The sequence below is a fragment of the Callionymus lyra genome, chromosome 4 (genome assembly GCF_982586985.1).
Source record: "Callionymus lyra chromosome 4, fCalLyr1.hap1.1, whole genome shotgun sequence".
NCBI lineage: Eukaryota > Metazoa > Chordata > Actinopteri > Syngnathiformes > Callionymidae > Callionymus > Callionymus lyra.
Genome location: NC_141821.1, coordinates 11,936,430 through 11,958,931, shown reverse-complemented (window position 1 = coordinate 11,958,931; position 22,502 = coordinate 11,936,430). Strand labels below are relative to the sequence as shown.

The following is a 22,502-nucleotide window of genomic DNA, read 5'->3' as shown; positions in this document are numbered from 1 at the left end:
TTACGTTTAGACACAGAGGGTCTACAAACGTAGTGACCGTGACTTGATTTAAAGTGCAGTCAATACGTAACAGAGTACGTTTTGACGATGCAGGATGGGGTTCAGCGTCGCAAACAATCCGTTCAAAAGCCAAGTGTGGCTCGTGCCGTGAGATTGGGTGGTTGCTGGGCGGAGCCGACACGGTGAGTCAAATTAGCCCTGGGCGCAGAGACAGATGGCCGGAGTAAGACAACACAGACATCAATCAGAACGTCTTGGCCAACGGTGACCTTGGCAGGCCGGAGAGAAATCGGTTATCTGCATATTGACATTGTGATTGACGGTAGTTTGAGGCTTCAGCAAGGTGAAATGACGAAGAGATATTAACTTAAAACCAAATCGAAATGTTTCTCATTCATTCGATACGACTGACGGAGACACAGTGATACTCAAGTGCTGAAGGTTGACATGTAAAAATCACATTTGCGGCTCTAAATTGTTTTGATATTCACCGACGAGGACCTTTAAGGTCGCTTGTTTCTTTGATGTGACAGCGCCACTTCAGATCAGATCTATTGAAGCATCACCGCCGGAATGAGCTGTTGTTTTTGTGACAGTATACCGTCTTTCACTCAGTCAAATGATTTATATGTGATCAATCAGAGGAATATGATTCACAATAACAACAATGATGGTTTTGAAACTCGAAAAATAGGTTTTGATTGACAGCTAGTATCTTTAAAAATATTTATCACCGCCATATAATCTAAACCAGATCGAGTCAATCAAGAGGTTATTTTCACGCTCAGTCACACCACATAGAAGCTATTACATTTGCAATGAGCCCGAAATTAAAGCAAGGCCAACAAATCTGTATATGTATTTCATTATGTCGAACTGTCTCTACAATAATTACCATATTAATGTCTACTGACTCCTTCAAGAAACATCTTAAGACTTTATTCGTGCAGGCTTTTCCCCGATTTTCTGGGACACCTGTGTTTTTCTTGGTGTCATCTTGTGAGTATTTTTTATTTATTGATAAACTGCTTGTGACCCTGGTCTAGAAAAGCGCTATGTAAATATAAATTACTTATTTACTTACATCTTCTTCTGGTTCCTTGGCTCAATTCCAGTAATAGTGTATAGTAGTGCTATACCGAGTAAAAGTGACATGGCAAGGGAATTCTGTAATTCTTTCTTGGTACTATTGGGGCTTTCACCTTACTATGCACTGAGATCTGGGGAAAAAAACCTGTTTGCTCAAAAAACATAAAATTAACAGACTCTGGTCCAGATCTTTGGTTGTGGACTGAAGCGAAGTAGGGGTTCACTGTTATGCCCAAGTTATTTAAGTCAAAACATGAATCAACATTACCCGTAACACAAGGTGCCAGAATCCTAGACGTCAAGGGCTGAACAAAATGTAAATTTAAAAAAGCTATTTGTAAAAGTTTTTTTTTTTTTTCTTTTTGGCGCCTCAGTATATCGTAATTGTCTCTGTCTTTGTCTTAATCTGTCCATCATACACCAAGCAAATCCCATTATGTTTAGCGTTATTGGAAGTCTCTGTATAATTGTTGTCATTACTAAACTAGGTCCCTGTCAGGGATTTTCTCCCGGACAATCGGAATGAAAACATGAGACGCAAGAATAACAACAAAGTCAGAAACTTTTCAGTACCAGCAAGGAGTGAAGTTTTTTACGGCTTGTCCCAAACCACTAGTGTATCTTGCTCCTTGCTGGCTTTTTATTCCATAGCTCACATGATTACAAACGTATGACACAAACAGTTTGTTCCTTTTGAAGAACCGGTCTTCTGTATGAGTCAGCGAATGCAGCTATAACAGCTTGCACGGGAGATAACCTTTTTGTGAGCTACAGTAGTCATGATTATATGTTTATTGTGATAAGACTATAATAGCAACATCAATTCTTTAACAGTTCCTTAGCTTATATTTAACACTGTCATCTTTATAGGTCAGGATATCAACATAAACTCTACTTTCATTCTATGCAGGGTCCCATTAAATGAGTCTGCAGGCTGGATTTGCAATCATGTAACCAGTGTTACTCCAGAATCTTTATGGATTGGATTCGTCAATTCGGTATCAGTGAGAACATCGACTCACAGACTAGACACTGTAGGTTTTTTTCAGCTGTATTCTCAAACTGTCGGTAAAGAATGATTTTCCTCTTTGTCTATTACAAACAACAAGAATTGTGCCTCTGGTTGTGTGGGATGGATACGGGGAATTGGAAGGTGTGGGATGAACAAGGTGCAACATCTGGTATTAAATAGTGAAAATAGAAAATAAAGTATCCGCTTGAGTCCTGCTGCAGAAAAACCAGGCAGGGACATCAAGGCGCTCCCACTTTCTTTGGAAAACACTGGTGATATGATGAAAAATGTGCGTGACTCACTTGTAGCTTGTACATGTTTCTTGTGTTGCTGTGATTTCATTTAACCAGATTTTTCTCTGCAAATCTGACTCCGAGAGGGTTCTTATCATCGGTAAGCAGAAGCATGTACAGTCACTTACTCTTTCCCAGAGAGGGGTTTATTACATGCAATCAAATGAAGCTAAAGCTCTTAAATATACATCTAAGACGTGCAGGTCGATCAGTCTGGTCACCCAGTCCATAAGCCAATTGGCGACCAAGTGTTCCGTGTCAGTAGGCCACAACACATGCTTTCTAATGAGCGGTACCACTCTGATCTAGAGGGTCTCACTACATTCCACCGCTTCTAATAAGGCCTCGTCTAGCACCGTGAGCCGATAGCAGCTTCATTAACCACACTATGAACCTGCACAGGAAGTCGATAGGGGGTTTTATTAGCGTTTTAGTACGCACGAAAAAACCAGAGTCTTGTTAATTGGAGGCAACAACGAAAGTAGGAGATGAAAAGAGAAGGAAGAGGAAAAAAGGAAGAGGTAATATGTCCTTTTTCTCCCTTTCTGCCTGATCGAGTGCAAATCAAAAGGTAAAGAGGAAAGCAGAGATGAATAGAAATGTGACACAAAAATAGAATTTTACTCCTGAGGAGGAGCCCATGTTTGTTCCCTTTTACTCATTCCAGCAAAGCTAACCTCAATCCTGATGTGCCCACGGCGAGCATCGGGAGCCGCTCACGAGGCGGAGCTGCAATGTTGACATATCAGGAGGGCTCCGGCAGGATATTTTCTACATGTTTTGGGATGAATCCAGGTTTAACTTGGATAAATCTGACCTGGATTCTCGTCAGTCACGTGAAAACCGTCTTCTGATCTCCGCTGCACGAATAGAATAAAAGAGCTTCACGATGACAACATGCGCTCGTGCAAAGTGACTTTCCTCGCTGTTTTATTCCTTCCTTTTGTGGTGTGACACAGTGTGGGTGTGTGACGGAACGTTTGGTCTCCTCGACCGGACCAGAGACACAATGCTGGTCTATGTGTGGTGGGCAGCAGAGACACAAATATGAAACACAGGACCATCTCTGTGTGTACGCCCTCGCATCCATTATGTTCGGAACCCAACCCACCAATGTCAATGTCTTTTCCTGAAGCCGCTAAACCTTAAGGGAAAATCTTGAAGCATAGAATACTTATGGAAGAAAAGGAGAAATCTAAGAAGGAATTATTAACATGTGGAGTAGTTTGAGTCAGAAGCAACCGTTTTGGTTTTTGGAGTTGGAAAAAGGATCAGAGAGTCCCCTGGTTTTATTTCCATGACAGGTAGATTAAAGAATATTTGAGGGGTTTTAGATAGTAAAGACTATGCTGGAGTCGACAGGAAGCACCGACACACACAGAGACAATAACATTTTTTGATAGTTATCCATTATTCATATTACTGTTTCACTTCAGCTTAGAAAGCTCCACCTACTTCTGTCCTCTTCATTTGCGCCGACAAAAGACAAGTTTTTCTATCTTGGTTCGGGGGAAAGTAGACGGTACAGGAAAGTAGATTGACGTGAGCGCTGGGGAACAAGACCAATCGCAGACGTACTTCTTGACAGTAAAGTAGTTGCCTGACAAGCACGGGCAGGACTGATGGCTCGGCCTTGCGCTGAAGGACCTTCGATTATTGGTGCACCTGAAGCGGGCCGACCAATGGGCTGTGGAGGCATTTTCAGGGTTGTCGGCTGCATTCTTCCCACCCTCGCAACCGCTCTTAGGCGGCGTGGCCATATTTAATTTCATCTCTGATTTACAACACCCACAGTGTTATGGAGAAGGCTATTTTTATTTATTTATTCTGAGAGGTTCAATGAGATAAATGAAATGGATATGAAAGATTTCTATACATTTCTTTTTATTCCTTAAAAAATATCTTGAGTTACAATGATCTTTTTAGAGAAAATTATGCCACAGTACAAATGTATTTCTGTTCTATATCTCCAATTTCTTTCCAAAAATTAGAGGTTTAATAAAAGTTTAACGAAGAAAAGCCGATAGGAAAAGAAACACTATTCTAGTGCAGGGCTCAATGTCTCTATTAAGTCAAACATTTATGTAAAGTCGGAAAAAAAAGGTTTGATACTTTCTTTATGCTTATATATTTAATTGGTTCTTTTACTGGCATTTCTACATTTTTATCTTAAACACAGTTATTTGTGTTGTTATATAAAGCCTCAAACCGTGCACTACATCTATACAAGGGCATATTATATCACCAACCTTCCTGTCAGTTTTTCTTAACGTCAGTTCTTCAAGTTTCGGCTCTCGTGCCCCGAACCACAATCTCGCCGGACACTATTCAAATGAGTCAACGACGCACTCTTTAGGTGAGCCCGGGTTCTCTACCTCCGACGTGTCTCACAGGTCCAGCTCCTGGCTACAGCTGGAAGCCGAGTCTGAGAGGGGCACTGGCAGCAGCACAAAGCTTCTTTTGAGTCTGTCTCACTTCATTTCCGCAGCACTTCTCTACAGCACAGATCTCCAAGCTGTACTTACTGGAATACAGTGGGGAGGCCGTTAAAAAAAAAAACCCTGCAGTATTTCAGGAATTCACCACCTACAAGTGACATCTGAGATTAATTGTGCATGAAGGAGTTGCGGGCGTGGAAGGGGGCAAGGGAACCGAAGGAAAACAATCATGAACTGAATGAAAACAACCCTTTCTATTTCCAAATGGCTTTGATTGGGAAAAATAATAGAAAATGGGGAGTCCCTAGTTTCTGATTATAAGAAAGAACCCACAAAATTGTATGTTTATCATTTCCTGGAATTGAAAGCCATTATGTCTGCATGGAAAGATGCCAAGCTGCGAAGTAAGTCAGGGTTGGAAAGCCATTAGGTTACCCACTGCAGCATATGCTAATGTGGAAGTTTGGTGCACCAAAACACATCATCATTTGTTTGATGCTAAATTGGTAAAAATATCAAGCCACTGGCTGAAATTTTTATTAACAAACATCTTCTAGACTCTAATGGCAAATACTTCTTTAATTACATTTTTATGAGTCATCTTCTTCTTCTAATTTGTTTAATTATGAAACTCCTGTGTTTGCCTCCCTCACCATCTTTAATCAAATTTACAAATTGTTTTTTTTTATTATTATGATGGATGTAGTTTTGACAGACATTAAGGAATTTCTGGGAAAATATTGTTTTAAAAAATAAAAATCCTTAAAGATTATTTTACTGTGTGAACAGGTTTAACACTTAACAAACTGCAGTGATGACTTAAATATAAGCTCCAACGTTTAGGAGCAACAGTCTGGAAGGATTTCTCTCCTCTGATCCGGAAGCATGTTCAGGGACCATCAGTAGATTCTGATTCACAGACCTCAGAGCCCGAGCTGGGGTGTAAGGCTGGATCAGATCAGTGATGTAAGGAGGAGCCTGACCATGAATAGCTCTGAAAGTAAGAATTCTATAATTGATCATGAAAGAAAATGGCAGCCAGTGAAGAGTTTTAAGGATCGGGGAAATGTGAGTTCTTCTACTAGAGCAGGTCAGAAAACGAAAATAAACTATAACAAAAGTCCAAACGAGAAAACACAAAAGGATTGATTATAAGCTCCAGATCGTGTTGTGACACCATTTTTCCTAATTTAGAGATTTATTGTTTGAAGGAAAGATTTGGAAAGTGTTTTGCAGTGTTGTACTAGACACATGTCTGTCAAATACAACACCCAGGTTTCTCAGGCTCAGTTTGACAGACTGGACTCAACACATATGTGATAATTGTGTCATTCAGCTGCGGATTACATTTCTGGAGTTATGAAAACAGTCATCTTCCAAGGCATCCATTAGTGAAAGAGGAGAAGTTGAGAATCTCTACAACTCCAGGTTTCTGGGTCGCCGCTTATCTCATCTGAAACTTCCATCTCTAAAGTTTTTGGAAAAAACAGGACCCAGAAGTGTCTTTCCTCCTGAGGACTCTTAAATGCCTCGGTAGATTTTGGCACGCTACTTCAACACCTGGATGACATTGACTTCTTCTGGCATCCTTAAGGACCCCTCACACCCCGCTCAAGGTCGTCCCATTGGGCATTCCGCGAAGCATGACAGCAAGAACAAAGCCATGGAAATCTGGATCTCACCTTTGATTTACATTCATCATCCACAGGTCTCAATCCCATGTTAGCTGTCATAAAACTTATAATGAACAGCTCAAGATAATTTACCAACATCTGGCATATCATTTGAAAAGAGCTTCACGTTTCCATTCTAGGAAATAGGTTTGCTGTGCTTTAATATACAGAACCAGAGAGTGATGAAAAAAAATACATTGCAATTGACAGTATTATATTATATAAGTAATTGGAACAGTATGTTCCAAATTGTATTTTTACTTTTTTTTTTTTTAAATCATGTTTGGCCTGGAAAGGAATTCTTGGAAATTCCAACCATCGCTGGTGAAGCTTCATGAAGCAGTGACCACATTCTCAAAGCTCACCACTATAATCTTTGAAACCACATCTCTTTTTCAAACTTAGAGCGCCACCTACTGAGCTCTGAAAATGAGACTGACACTACCTGAAAAATCTGTGAATGGGTGATGCACTAATGAAGCATCATGAAGCAGTGACCTCATTTTCAGAGCCCGCCTGATGGAACAAGAATCTTTGGGCATCAACATTTGATTAAAATGAGAGCGCCACCTACTGAGCTCTTTAAGTGAAGACACTGCTTTATTAGCCCAGCAAGAAACTATATGAAATGATTATTGTTACAATGAAAAAATGAATTGGTATGTTCTTATTTCCCATGATGCATGCAGCAGTAATGAAACACTGGTAATGGATTTTAAGCACAACTTAAGAATTGTGTGTGTATTAAACTTGATCTGTTGGACCAATACTGTACTTTTTGTCTCGTTTGACAAGCAGATTGTGTGTGACTGAACAATAAATAACATTCTACTGTTATATGGACTAAACTGATCCCATTCTACAATAAAAAAAAGACCTTTACTGCGATAGCACTAGAAGTATATTCAGCCTGTTGCAGACTCAACAGCAGCTTTCACAGAAAGAACAAAGTGCCTTTTTCCGGTGCAGTCACTGCACCTTGAACTCTCGGGAGGATGTGTGTCAGAGGGCTGGCACCTTAGCAGTCTTTTCATATTATTCAATAAAGGCACCCAGGAGAGATGAGCTGGGTGTGTTTCCATGGAAACCATCCTCTGCCCCGATCTCAGCCGTGTGGTGCATCCATGTGACAGTTTATTTTTCATCACAGTGTGCAGCCACTGTACACACGTGCCAGATCTGACCATCTCTGCAGCGTGGCCAGTTGGAAACACGTTTCAACTACTTAGTCTCTTGATGATATGTGGATTTGTCAGTCGGTGGTTCACGCCAGACCTCGGTTAAAAAAAATGCCCCTGGCTAATTCGCAGACGAAACCTCGCCAGGGATACATCTGCAACCTAGTTTATTCATAGCAATACATTTTCTATTCGTCTCACCACTTTCTATTATACAACGGCGACGTCGAACCTGAACTGGAAGGCGACAACGTCATCAGGAAAGTCGCTTTAGAGATTGCTCTCATGGTTGGCGGGACAATTGGTGGAACTTCAAGGGGAAGTGCTTCTAGAGATAAGCTTGTGGAGTTAAGTGGAAAAAGAAAACTTGATAACATAACTTCCAAAAGTACTATACCAGAGGATAGGGAGTAAACATGAAACGAAATCAGACACTCCCCATTTTTACAAAAAATGTTGTTACTAGAATACATAACAAGAAAGGCCAACATTTAAAATACAGCCCAGAATGTTTTTTGGAAGAGTCTATAAATGGCATTATTTTGAAGGAAAGGCTATATCAGTCGTGTCAAACTCATGCATATGGGCAACATTTTAACTCAGTCCAAGTTGCAAGCTAAAGTAAAATAACAAAATGAATAACTAAAAATTAATCCACAAATATTTTAGAAAATGTTGCTCACGAGAGGGCAGACTTTTGTGAAGCGATGTAATGCAATGCAAGTCTTCCTTATGATCAAATAAATAACTCAACTAAAGCATCTTTTTACCTTTTGGTAGTTCCGATATTAAGTGACGTATTGCTAGAAAACAACCTGCCAAAAAGGTAAAACTATAATTATTAATTTAATCTTAAATCAAGGCAGCCCTTGATTTGGACCAACATTATAAAACACTAGTGTCATCTCACCTTAAACCTGAAAGTCTAGGAAATTAAATGTCCGCTCACATGCCATAGTATCAATAATTCAGCATGTGATACTGAGGTGTTGATGTTCAGGAGCTGCTCAAATCTGCACCAATATCAGAGAGAAGCTCGAGCAGCAGTCAGACAACGTTCTGGTGACCTCTGCTGTCAGCCACTTCCACGTATGTTGAACAGATCATCCATTTGTTTCTATTTAAACGCCACTTATTATCGGCGGCTACACACTTCTTTCCTTTCTGTTTTTCCTACTTTCTCCACCTTGCCATGTTTCCACGTATCTCGTGCTTGTGTGTGTGTGTGTGTGTGTGAGTGTATGTGTATGTGTGTATTTCAAACCCCGCGGGCACCTTTTCACATTCTTTCAAGCTCCGAAGACGCATTAGGAGCCAAGAAAAAGGCAGAAACATAAACTCTGGCCTTCGCCTTGCGATATCTCTGGACTTCCTGAGAGAGAGCCAATCCATCTTGGACTTTACCCCAGTTTTCTTAATAACTCAGAGCCCGCGGTGCCCCAAGAGCAAACGTCTCCAAAGAAGGTCACGACTGGGCCATGTAGCCAGACCTTTGAGCGGAAGGACTGCTCTCACTCATCAACAATTGGTGGGAGAAGTCATTGAATATTTTTCATAACCTTCATTTAATACAGACTGGAATGGGATTTTATTCACGGTGTCGGGGTTAACTTTGGACTGTCCGTCATGAAGCTTTTAAGAGTCCAGTAAAGATTAGGTTGTCCCTCATGAAGCGCGCTTGAAGATCCAACACAGTGTCTTTGAGTGAAGCAAGAAACATTTAGAATTCAAGCCCCTTTCGTCAGATTCTCCCCGGGAGCCACACCTACTGAGCTGCTCAAAATCAATTCACCATAGTTTTTTTTCAAGGTGTGAAAGAAGGAAACTAGTCGATTTTTTAAAGTGTGATTTCTCATTTTATGACGTTAGAAAATATCCCCATGCACTAGATTTTGACGCATTTAAAGTCTGACGTCAAATAATAATACAGCCAAGATAATAATAACAATAAATATCTGCATCAATGCTAATTCAAATGGAAGAAAAATAAAACAGTAGGTCAGTAATTTTCTCTGTGTATTTTGTAACAATTTAGTAGTGTCAAAATCATAGTGTTCTTTAGAAAGTGTATACTTTAAACAACAGGGCATAAGGGAAGACAAAACAGGTCCAAGTGAATCCCGATTGAAAAAACTTCTTAACGAGCACAAACCTTGAGCAGAACCAGACTCAGTGTGAGCGGCCTACCGCTGTGACCGACTCTGAGGGAGAGACGGGGAGCAGGAGAGAAAAGGAAGGGGGGAGGAGAGACGGGACAAAAGAAGATGTAACAAATGTCTGAGAGACTGGTGTCAGGCCACAGGTCAGCGGTGAAACCAATCTAGTGATTGAAAGAATTGAAAGAGCAGGGAAGGAGACACAGGGCCGTATAAATGGCAGGTGAGGTTGAAAGACAATCAATCATTTCATTGGGTAGAAATAATCACATGGTGTTTGTCCTGTACGATAAGTTTCAGAGGTGACTTAAAACTATTTTGTAAGACTATTCAACGTATCAGTCACAATGAGGATTTGAAAACAGAGAAGTAAATGTTTCCGAATTTTTTGTTTTTTGTTTTTTTAAATGTGCTGTGTAGCAGATCAAAGAGGATTCTGCAGCCCACGTTCACAAGTGGATCTGAAAGCATCCTTCAACAAGCCAGCGCGCAACACATTTGTCAAAGTGCATCCATGTTTAAAGCGGCAACACTTCACGGTGCGGCCGTGCCGTGATTGTTGCAGTGCAGTCATTAGTGCTGCCGAGTTCAAATGTGCCACCTGGGTCCTTTTTTTTTCTTTATGCTCTCATGTGTTTATTTATTTTTCTCCAATCACACATTCAGGTGAATTGTCCGGCTGAGTAGGTGTGAGCTATTTTCAGCCTCGTGGGTCATGTGAATGGTGGCCTGGCCAATAACCCACCCACACTTGTTCAACTGGATTTGTGAAACAATAAGTTCTTGTGAGGGAATAATGCCTGTGACTGAACCCATTGTGTCTTTACATTTGATAATCTTGAACTTCTAAAAAAGCGCAGAACTGGGGGCCACACTTGGCTCTTTGCTTGGATATTTACGGTTTTCTTGAGGGCCCGATGTTGTGTTGATTGTTCAAGAATGGTAACACAACCAAATTGTTTAATGTTTTTTCTTTTGACTAATATGACATTATAAGAAGAACATTATGAGGTCGTAATGTTATTTGCTCTTGTAACCTCTCGTTCGCTGAGATTTCAGAGGGGGAATAACATCGTCATGATAAGAGGCTTACTCAGGAAAGTTCGGTTTTGATGAGTTGCCTTTTAAATTAAACTCTTATTTATTAAATGTCAGAAAACAAGGTTCTATAAGTATTTCTTTATGACTGTATCTTCTTAAAATCACACATTCAACTAGTTTTTTTTCTTTCAATGTATTTTTCGCTACTACTTCTATTAAAAAATGCAACTTTAGATTTCCTTACATCTTTAGTTTATATTAAGTCAATCAGTGTGAACATTGTGTCATTACCTTTTCCGCTTATGTCCACGTATTCATGTAAGTAATATTGTAAGTAATATTGAAGACAATTAACCTCCAGCTCATCTTTGTATTGGTACTTTAGATATTCCTACCTTTTTACCATAGTTTATATATTTGTGTTTCAAATTTAATACATTATTTAGCAAATAATATTGCCCCAAAAAATTGTACTTTAACAATACAAAAATAATTAAACCAGTCAAAGTAGAGTAGATGTTAAATACTTTGACAGTAGCTACTTACGTTCTTACATCAATAGCTATGACTTTGAACTTGTTATTGAATATACTTTATTTATTTCTTCAATTTGTTACTTTTGTCAATTTAAAGGTTCTGTTTTTCCATCAAAAAATCATAGCAGGGGAAATAAATGAATTACAGAAACAATCGTTATCTGTAATAATTATTGTATCTTTGGTTTTTGTTACTGGTTTTTAAGACATGAATTCATGAATAGGATCAGTTTAAAAAAATCATGCAGGCACCAATTCAGCTTTAGCCATTTGGCTCTAGAATGAAGATGAATTGGTGTTTGTGCGCGTGACACACAGCACTCTAATATATTTGCCCGGCTGACAGTCGACACTAAACAGTGACAGTTTCGAACCTCAACAACACACTTCACCAGCGAGAGACGTCCTGCACGTGATTTGATGGAAGCTGCTGCATATTTCACAATAATTCAGTTTGGACATCTGAGCAACGATTGTATCAGTAATTCATTTATTTCCTCTGCAATGATTGTTTGGTGGAAAAAAACTAACCTTTTGATTGATAAAAGGTGACAAATTGAAGACATAAATAAAGAATATTTAATAACAAGTTCAAAGTCATCGCTATTGATGTAAGAACGTAAGTAGCTACTGTCAAGAAGATGATGGTTAACAGGATCTAGTGTGATTTTAATTCAAATCAAATCAGTATGTGTCTGTTAGTACAAAACTATCTTTTCATTGAAATATATACATTAGAGCCTCACCCACTGAAACCAATTCTGGGTTTAATGACGAGGAGTGACAAACTTGACCAATTACTCTGCTGTAATTGGTCAAGTTTGTCACTGCGCAGCATCGAACCCAGAAGTCTCCACCTCCAAGGGACTTGTTGTATAAAAAAGCCGGGCATGATTACATCTGGCCGGAGGTAGAGTGAAGAACATTATAATGTCATAATGGGCTTCGCTCTCGTAACCTCTTGTTCGCCAAGATTTCAGAGAGAACTTTTAGAAAAATTATTATTTTTCAAACATCGTCATGATGAGGAATTAGTGCATCTTAGAGAGGAAGACTTCAGTCAGTCAGGAAAGTTGGGTTTTGACATTAGTTGCATTTTATATTAAACTCTTATTTATGAACTTTAAGAAAACAAAATGCTATAAGTATTTCTTCACGATTGTATCTCCTTTAAATCACACACACATCAGCAGATGATAAAACATAAAGGTCTAAAATTAGGTAATTGGTGGAAGGGGAAAGATACTCAGCCCTTAAAGGCCCTTTGTGTTGTTTTTAAATAGTGTTTCTGGCTCCCCCTAGTGTCGTAATAGTGCATGTGCACAGTCATGAATTCTTCAATTACAGAGTGTAAATGTGTTTACAGGTCAAGAGAAAAGCTCTTGTTGCTCCACATCCTGGTTTATCTTCCATGGTGATTTCAAAAGGTCTCTCAGTACTTTATATGATAACGCTGTCTCAGACCGTCAAGGCAAAACCCTCTGCTTTATAATTATAATGATATATTTGATCCAGTAAGCCAATTAAACCTGACATTTGATTTTCAAACTGAGTTCCATCTAGTAGCCTTTCAAAATAATGACACTGTATAGTGACACCTCAGTTTCCTGAGGCCTCACTAACCCATCACTAATGAGAGCATAATTTTAGAACCAACTTTCTATATAAATGTCATCTTAAGGTAATTTTGCAATTCTATAGGGTCACATTCCTAGTATCCTGATGTGTATTGTGAGGTACTTTCCAATAATCACCTCCTAGTTTCAAATATGGCCACCACCCTTTACCCGACCCAGGTTTTGACAAAAACTTGTTGATTGAATTGATTCAAAAAGCTTGTTTTATATATAATAATAATAATAACACATCTTCTTAAAATGTATCCGGTAAACTTGTTTTGACCCACCTCAAACTGAAAAACCTATTAGTTTAACAAGTCAATCTTTATAATGTTAATATAGTGCAAAATAGATTTTTGGTAGTGATTGATGCAGAAGCAGGAGAAGAAAAACAGGAAGTCGAACCGTGATGGATGTTTCATCTCGACGAACTGCGAGTCCCTTCCACATAATTCTGGAGAGATGAATTCTAAAACACCTCCGCGATAATCTCCGCCCGCGAATCAGGAGATCCATATTTCAGATTACTCACACTTTCCAATGAACTACACAACGGCTCGCCGTGTCATATCGGGAAATTCCCCAGAGGTGCTATAACCAGGGCGTTTCATCACCGCTCTGTTGCTCCACCAGAGCAGATCCATCAGACAGAAACGCACTCACGGAAATAAACAAACCTCAAAGAACACTGGCACGCCGGGAGGAGGGGCCCGAGATGATGAGATAGCCAGGGAGATTGAATTAAAAGGGGAGATGGGAGTGTGGGGTGTGTTGGGGGGGGGCAGTCAAGTTCAAAGTCGAGCAGGGGTGAGGCCGGAGGGGGGGAGGATTCTTCACACACAGGATTCCTCCCTTCAGTGGCGTGACACCGTGGCGAAGCACTTACCGATGGTGGGAGGATGTTAAAAGTCCATTCTCTAACCTCCCTGACCTCCCACGACAACAAGCAGAAAAACAGCTGTGGGCTGTGCACTCCCCGAACACACTCTCACGACCAGCTCCAAACCCAACAGGTGTGCTATTATTACCTGCTGCCTCCAGTCCTCCATCTTTTTAACAGCCGCCTCCACTTTTGTTTTGTCCCACGGAGCCCCGCAAGTCATCGGCACAGGTTCTTGTTGCCCAGCTGTTTCCAATGCACTGTTATGTGTCTCTGGAGCATTTTATTCTTTAGACTTAGAGGCCCATTAACTCAATGTAAAATCATTATTACCAAAAGAAAACAGTAATAATAACCAGCTTTATTCGTTTTTAATGGGTCAGCAAGGACCAAGGGAAGGTGAGGCTTCATGAAGCACCGCCAGAGCCCACGAGATGAGACTCAGGGGTCTACAGTTTTTTGACTATTTTAATTTTTTTTAAAATAAGGGGGGCAAAATTCTACGATATTTCAAAGATGAAAGTTTCTTACAGATTAATCTGATACATACATTAAAAAATAAACTTTCATCTCGTTTGAACTCAACATCACACACCAGGACAAAATATTTGTTATCCAGATGTTTCCATGGATGATTTCATCAAGCGATGGTGGTATAGTGGTGAGCATAGCTGCCTTCCAAGCAGTTGACCCGGGTTCGATTCCCGGCCATCGCAGACCAATTCTTTTATATTTCACTTTTAGTTACAGAACTGAATGACAGAGATTTTGCTTTTATATATATATATATATATATATATATAGCAATGTTGTTTCCTTATTTTCTGATTTCTTATCGTGTTTTGAGTTTGTATTGCATTCATTTAATGGTATTTTAATATTTGCAAAAACAGATCACCTGACTACTTCTCTTCTCATTATTCTTGCTTGACTTTTATCCATCAACCCTTAATATCAACATGACTCGATCATTAAATATATATTATAGTTATGTTTTTAATGCCAGTGTTCAAGTTTGATTCATCAATATTCAACATCTTTTTTTCAGTTTTTTCTTCTGGGTTGTGCAAGTAGTTTATGGTAAAGATTAAACAAAAAAAACAAAACATATCTTTGTCCTACAAAAACTGAACGTGGATCTCTATGGTTCGTGTAGCTTTTGGTCAATGGATTTTTAATTTAAGAGCAGATGTTAAAAAAGGGGGCCCCCTACTGAAAGAACAAGGGCACTGTTTAATGAAGTTTATCACAATTACTTAAAGGGCACCTTATGTGAAAGACTTATTCACATGTTGTAAATGTTGAAGTTGTCCTCTTCAAAATGCAGTAGATCGTTCATCATGACGTTGCTCCGTTTTGAAGTTATTACTTAATAAAGTTCTACGGTTTAAATTATACATTCTGACGTCACTCTGGTGAAAAGTCCTCCCCTAGAAGCACTAAATCGTTTAAGAACCTACATGTAAATTGCGAAACAAAATAAATATTTATGTAAACATGGTGAGAGTTACTTCTGCCCTTAGGTGTTTTTGTAATGTGTACATTAAGTAGCAAACTTTATTTTAATTATTAGTTTTTAATGTATAATCGCCGACACCTGCTGGCAGCACGTTTTGCAAGTTTGGAAAAAGAAATAAAGAAAAATATGAGTATCGAAATATATGCACGAGATATTTACGCCATTATCAGCACCGTGTCATCCTTCTACTGCTGCTGAAAATGCACCTGTAAGTATATGAATATATATATGCATAAATATATGACATAACTTCCGTTTAAAACGTCATTAAGATGGAGCCGTTTAGGGTGGTTAGTGTCCATCGAACCATACTCAGTTTTTGGGCGTGTTAGTACGCCAATTTAGTGTGCATGGCGCACTAAATTTCGCATACTAAAGAATTGAGACGCACTAACGCACTCAAAATACTAACTTTGAGTATGCTAGTATGCGATTTGAGACACAGCATATGTGTCTCAGCTGAAACGGAGCATTTTAAGTGGGCGGGGATTAAGCATATTTTCTAATGTAAATATCTTTATTAAATGAGAGTTTTGTGCAAAAAGAAACATACTGATGAGTATAATAGAGGTCCTAGAACAATTCAAGAGACACTTAAAGCAGCACATTAAGATATCCAGCAGGGGGCAATTGTGTTTTACTTTGACGTAACAGTGGGTCATATTTTTGTATGACCATTTGGCGAGATGTTTTTATGGTTCAGTAGGTGGCGCCCTCTGCATAAAAATGATGCATGGTTATTATTAAAATATCTAGTGGCTACTGGAAAATTAGGACACTGCTTCATGAAGCTTCAGCAACCCACCAATACAATATTGTCCAAAAGATAGGAACAGATACTTCTGTACTTTACGTTATGCATAAAAAAAAAATAAAAAAAATGCAAATGCATTAAGAAAGTATAAGGCAGAGAGTGCCATCTAGTGGCCTTTTAAAATGAAGACACTGTATCATGATCAGCCGTTTCATGAGGCCTCATCGACCCATCATGTACAGTATTAATAATGCAAACAGATTTTACAGTCATGTGCCACGATTAGACATTTTAATTTATACAATTTATCACTTCATGTCAATGATTTATAATCTTCCTTTACATTTGAAAGGAACTTAAGAAATTAAAATGCGCTTATCTTAAGTAGAATTTCATCAAAGTAACCGTGCTTTAGTTGAAGAGTTTTACCACCTCTTTCAACTAGTCGTTTTTTGCTCAATTTTCCAAAAAAAATGTCTTTAATGCCTCGTGGACAGGATCTCTGTATATTTGCAACCATGAATAATGAAGATGAGAACTGGCTCCTGCTGCCCGCCTTCCATCTTGGACTTTCTTAATACGTATAGAAGTTAACTCTTAAATCATGTGTTTAACTTGTCACTTTGTGAGTAAAAGCAATATTTTTTATTAGTATATAATATGAACTGGTAAAAAAAGGATTCACAGATTGCGATGGCCGGGAATCGAACCCGGGTCAACTGCTTGGAAGGCAGCTATGCTCACCACTATACCACCATCGCGTGCTGCAGCTGCAGAGTCAGCAGGAAGAAAAATTTAGAGACAGAACCAGATGTAGACGTGTCAGCTGATGACGTCAGACAGCGATGGAGTCAAACTCAAAATTCTACGATATTTCAAAGATGAAAGTTTCTTACAGATTAATCTGATACATACATTAAAAAAAACACTTTTATCTCGTTTGAACTCAACGTTAAACACCAGGACAAACTCATTTTTATCCAGATGTGTCCATGGATGATTTCAGCAAGCGATGGTGGTATAGTGGTGAGCATAGCTGCCTTCCAAGCAGTTGACCCGGGTTCGATTCCCGGCCATCGCAGACCAGATCTTTTACATTTAACTTTTAGTTAGTTCTAAGACAGAGATTTGCTTTTTTTTTATTATAATAATATATATATATATATATATATAGCAATGTTGTTTCCTTATTTTCTGATTTCTTATCGTGTTTTGAGTTTGTATTGCATTAATTTAATGGTATTTTAATATTTGCAAAAACAGATCACCTGACTACTTCTCTTCTCATTATTCTTGCTCGACTTTTAATCCATCAACCCTTAATACCAACATGACTTGATCATTAAATATATATTATAATTATTTTTTTTAATACCAGTGTTCAAGTTTTATTCATCAATATTCAACATCTTTTTTTTCTGTTTTTTTCTTCTGGGTTGTGCAAGTAGTTTATGGTAAAGATTAAAAAAAAAAAAAAAACATATATTTGTCCTACAAAAACTGACCTGAACGTGGATCTCTATGGTTCGTGTAGATTTTGGTCAATGGATTTTTAATTTAAGAGCAGATGTTAAAAAAGGAAAAACGACTGGTTATTCAATTTTCATTAACAAAAAAACACAAGGCGTTTGTTTACTCTTCGAATCCAAAGTAAATAATCACAATAGAAAATACGGTGGATTTTTAATTTGTAAAATGAACGATAAAATGTAAATGACTAAAGCACTAAAACAGAAAAACTGCCCCTTTTTCTACAGGATATCTGGATTTTCAAAACAAGAGAGCACCAGAGAGTCATGCGCGCTAAACGAGTCCACATTTCACCGCATCGCCACATATTTTCTTACTCCAAATCTTATCTCCAAAAATTGCATTGGCGCAAAGGTTCCAAAGTCATTCTCTCTCCCGTTAACTGCACAAATCCTGACCTGTACTGGCTCAATTGGGAGTCTCTTATTTTGAAGATCCTAACATCCTGTTCAGGGTAATACAAAAAAACCAACCCGTTTTTCTATTTCATTGCGTCGGTACATTTTTGTTGTTGTTGTTTATCTTACACATTTAATATCGATATTTATTCTGATTATCCGTTTTGGATTCAAATAAAAAAAAAAAAGGTTTATCCTTCATTGTTTTTAAAATGAAAATAAACAACGACTATTTTTTCGTTTTTTTTAAACATCGACTATCCAATGCCCAAAAGTTACACAGACCCTCAATGTTAGTTATAGAAGTTTAAATAGTTTTAGGAAAATTGCAACGACCGGGAGTCGAACCTGTTGGAACTGCTCGGGACGCGGTGACGTCACTATCTTACTGTTAAAAGCTGCATTAAAGTTTTTCTTTTTTCCAGAAACATCTAAAATTCAGTTAAGTTTTTCTCCATTTTTCTTGGTTTAGGATTCGCTACTTAAAAAAAAATGAACATTTTACGCTGGATTCCATCACTGCCTGACACGTGTGCAACATCTGCCTGTTTTCCCCAAATTTCTCTCTACTGACTCATGGATTCATGCGATGGTGGTATAGTGGTGAGCATAGCTGCCTTCCAAGCAGTTGACCCGGGTTCGATTCCCGGCCATCGCAAATGACATTTCTTTTTTACCAATACTGATGTGTATTTAAAATGCTTTTGCTTATTATCTACTTATGAAAATATCACATTCTAACCAAAAAAAAAAAATTGCTTTTACTTACAAAGTGACAAGTTATTTAACATCTGATCATGATTTAAGCCTGAACTTCTATACGTATTAAGAAAGTTCAAGATGGTTAAAATGTACAAATCAAAATCTCGAAAAATGTAAATGTTTAACCGTGGCACATGACTGTATAATGTATATATACATGATGGGTTGATGAGGCCTCATGAAACGGCTGATCATGATACAGTGTCTTCATATTGAAAGTCCATTAGATGGCGCTCTCTGCTTTATACTTTCTTAATGCATTTGCAGTTTTTTTTTCGCAAACACGGTACAATTTTACCAAATATTCATACAGTTTACCTTACAGGTGAACAGGACTGCACCAGTTATGCTGCACTGTTGCAATAAAGATAGTTTAAAATGTTATTTTTTTTAATTAAATACTGATGATAGTATCACATGTAAAACAAAAATATTGCTCTTACTTAAAAAAAATGAAAAATTAAACACATGATTTAAGCCTGAAATTCTATATGCATTAAGAAGGTTTTATTTTCGAGTGACGCATAAAAAACGAGCAGCTCTCTCCTTCATTTTACCTTTTATTTAAGCAAAAACTGTTACTGTAAGATGTAACTTTGCTGATATAAGAACAACATTAGTTCTTCAAGGTCATCAGAACTCTGGCTCCTCCCACACCTGTCTCACCTGTCTCACTCTTAAAGGAACAGTAACAACGCAAAACAATGAGCGTTATAGTATTTTACCTCAGTTTTGAAATTTATGCAGACCTAAAAGAAAAACAAAGATCTGGTAAACTATCATTTCTTTCAGCCTACATATTATATTTTTCAGTAAATCAGTTACAAACGTGTACATTATTAGAAACTAGGTATGATATCAAATCATTTCGTTTTTAATTTCAATTTATATTGTATTCTGCATTGTTGAAATTACGGTGATAATAATGATGATTATGATTTATACAAATGTATATATAAATGACCCTTCAGAGTCACACAGTGCTTTACATAAGAAAGGGAAAACCAACCATGACTCAAACAACTGCAGTAAATATACAAAACATTGTTATGATCATCAATGGTTAAAGTGATAGTTCATCCAATATTAAAATGTCACTTATGTTCCACTCACCCTCATGTTGACTAAGGGTTGGGATTATTTTCAGAGTAATTTGTTCTTTTTTAGAGTTATAGACAAAAATGTTTATTTATTTTAATAATAGCGACTGGAGCTCAGTATTTTTCGTCCTTATCTTCGTCCCAAAAGACACTTAAAAACGTCCAAATGCTTCCAAACTGCTCGTCTGTTACATCCCTCTTGTATTGAAGCCTCGACATGAGAGACGCATCATGAAGGCCTGGTATCATCCACTCAAAACAAGCCTAAAATATACTTATTTTTCTGATCGATTCTTCTCATGTCGAGGCTTTCATTCAAGAGGGACGTTAGAGACGAGCACCAAAGAGGTGTTTGGATGAAGTGTCTTTTTGGACAAAGATGAAGGCAACTGAGCTACATTCGCTACATTAAAATGAACAAACATTTTCGTCGATATCCCTAAAAAAGAACAATTACTCTTAAAAATAATCCAAACCCTTAGTCGACATGAGAGTAGAAAATTTTAGTTTGATCTTTGAGTGAACGATCACTAACGTTTTTATTTATAGTTTATTTATATACAGCACAAAGGCAAAGGCAAGGCACGGAAAAAAGTGAACATTATGGAATTATATTTATTTTTTAAGGTCAAAAGTGTTTTGCGGCTCCCATGGCTTACTTTCATGTAGGAAATTAAAGTCCCTTTAAAATGTAAAGGCAGATTATTGAATATTTACATGGAGAGAAAGTTGCTCTTTTGTGTAGGAGGTATAAATCAAAATCTATAAAAAGTTAAATGTTTAACCGTGGCACAGGATGGTAAAATGTCTTTGTTTATTATGTTTTTTGCACTTTATATTTATATAAAACATTCTTAAATCTTTAAATTTAATTGAATCATTTCTCTAGGTACATTAAAAACTCTGGGAGCCTCACACAGGGATTCTGGATTTTTTCCTCATCATTCTCATGATGTAAAAAGGTGAGGTTCATACATCTTCCATTTTTTACTGATTGTTTGTCGATCGCGTCTTACCTAGTGCAGATTCAGTCCTCCTGGGCCTGGCGCGGGTCTAAAGATTCTGGGTCTTTGGTCATGTCCACAGTGGAGTTTGCAGAGTGACTGTTTAAAAGGTTGTGGACAGGTGTCTGTCATATTGATAAACCAGGTCAAACAGGTGCTGCTCATCCAGGTAACTAGTGCAGGACAAATCCTGACCTGTACTGTCTCAATTGGGAGTCTCTTATTCTGAAGATCCTAACATCCTGTTCAGGGTAATACAAAAAACGACCCTTTTTTCTGTTTTAAGTGCGTCGGTAAATTTTTGTTGTTGCTGTTTATCTTACAAATTTAATATCGGTATTTGTTCTGATTATCCGTTTTGGATTCAAATAATAATAAAAAATGAACATGTTACGCTGGATTCCATCACTGCCTGACACATGTGCAACATCTGCCTGTTTTCAAGATTATTCTCTCTGCTGATTCAGTTTATCAAGCGATGGTGGTATAGTGGTGAGCATAGCTGCCTTCCAAGCAGTTGACCCGGGTTCGATTCCTGGCCATCGCAAATGACATTTCTTTTTTACCAATACTGATGTGTATTTAAAATGCTTTTGCTTATTATCTACTTATGAAAATATCACATTCTAACCAAAAAAATATTGCTTTTACTTACAAAGTGACAAGTTATTTAACATGTGATCATGATTTGAGCCTGAATACGTATTAAGAAAGTTCAAGATGGTTAAAATGTATAAATCAAAATCTTGAAAAATGTAAATGTTTAACCGTGGCACATGACTGTATAATGTATATATACATGATGGGTTGATGAGGCCTCATGAAACGGCTGATCATGATACAGTGTCTTCATATTGAAAGGCCATTAGATGGCGCTCTCTGCTTTATACTTTCTTAATGCATTTGCAGTTTTTTTTCCGCAAACACGGTACAATTTTACCAAATATTCATGCAGTTTACCTTACAGGTGAGCAGGACTGCACCAGTTATGCTGCACTGTTGCAATAAAGATAGTTTAAAATGTTTTTTTTTAAAATTAAATACTGATGATAGTATCACATGTAAAACAAAAATATTGCTCTTACTTAAAAAAATGACAAATTAAACACATGATTTAAGCCTGAAATTCTATATGTATTAAGAAGGTTTTATTTTCGAGTGACGCATAAAAAACGAGCAGCTCTCTCCTTCATTTTACCTTTTATTTAAGCAAAAACTGTTACTGTAAGATGTAACTTTGCTGATATAAGAACAACATTAGTTCTTCAAGGTCATCAGAACTCTGGCTCCTCCCACACCTGTCTCACCTGTCTCACTCTTAAAGGAACAGTAACAATGCAAAACAATGAGCGTTATAGTATTTTACCTCAGTTTTGAAATGAATGCAGACCTAAAAGAAAAACAAAGATCTGGTAAACTATCATTTCTTTCAGCCTACATATTATATTTTTCAGTAAATCAGTTACAAACGTGTACATTATTAGAAACTAGGTATGATATCAAATCATTTTGTTTTTAAT

General features: G+C 37.8%; 5 non-coding genes across 5 annotated transcripts; 4 read left to right on the top strand and 1 right to left on the bottom strand.

Annotated features, from left to right (window-relative positions):
- Positions 1 to 14,559: 14,559 nt before the first annotated feature.
- On the top strand, positions 14,560 to 14,631 carry trnag-ucc (transfer RNA glycine (anticodon UCC)). Its single transcript has one exon. It is a non-coding gene; the product is annotated as a tRNA-Gly (tRNA).
- A 2,246-nt stretch (positions 14,632 to 16,877) lies between these two features.
- On the bottom strand, positions 16,878 to 16,949 carry trnag-ucc (transfer RNA glycine (anticodon UCC)). Its single transcript has one exon. It is a non-coding gene; the product is annotated as a tRNA-Gly (tRNA).
- A 248-nt stretch (positions 16,950 to 17,197) lies between these two features.
- trnag-ucc (transfer RNA glycine (anticodon UCC)) lies at positions 17,198 to 17,269 on the top strand. The gene has a single exon. It is a non-coding gene; the product is annotated as a tRNA-Gly (tRNA).
- A 1,433-nt stretch (positions 17,270 to 18,702) lies between these two features.
- trnag-ucc (transfer RNA glycine (anticodon UCC)) lies at positions 18,703 to 18,774 on the top strand. The gene has a single exon. It is a non-coding gene; the product is annotated as a tRNA-Gly (tRNA).
- Positions 18,775 to 21,457: 2,683 nt separating this feature from the next.
- On the top strand, positions 21,458 to 21,529 carry trnag-ucc (transfer RNA glycine (anticodon UCC)). Its single transcript has one exon. It is a non-coding gene; the product is annotated as a tRNA-Gly (tRNA).
- The last annotated feature ends 973 nt before the right edge of the window (positions 21,530 to 22,502 follow it).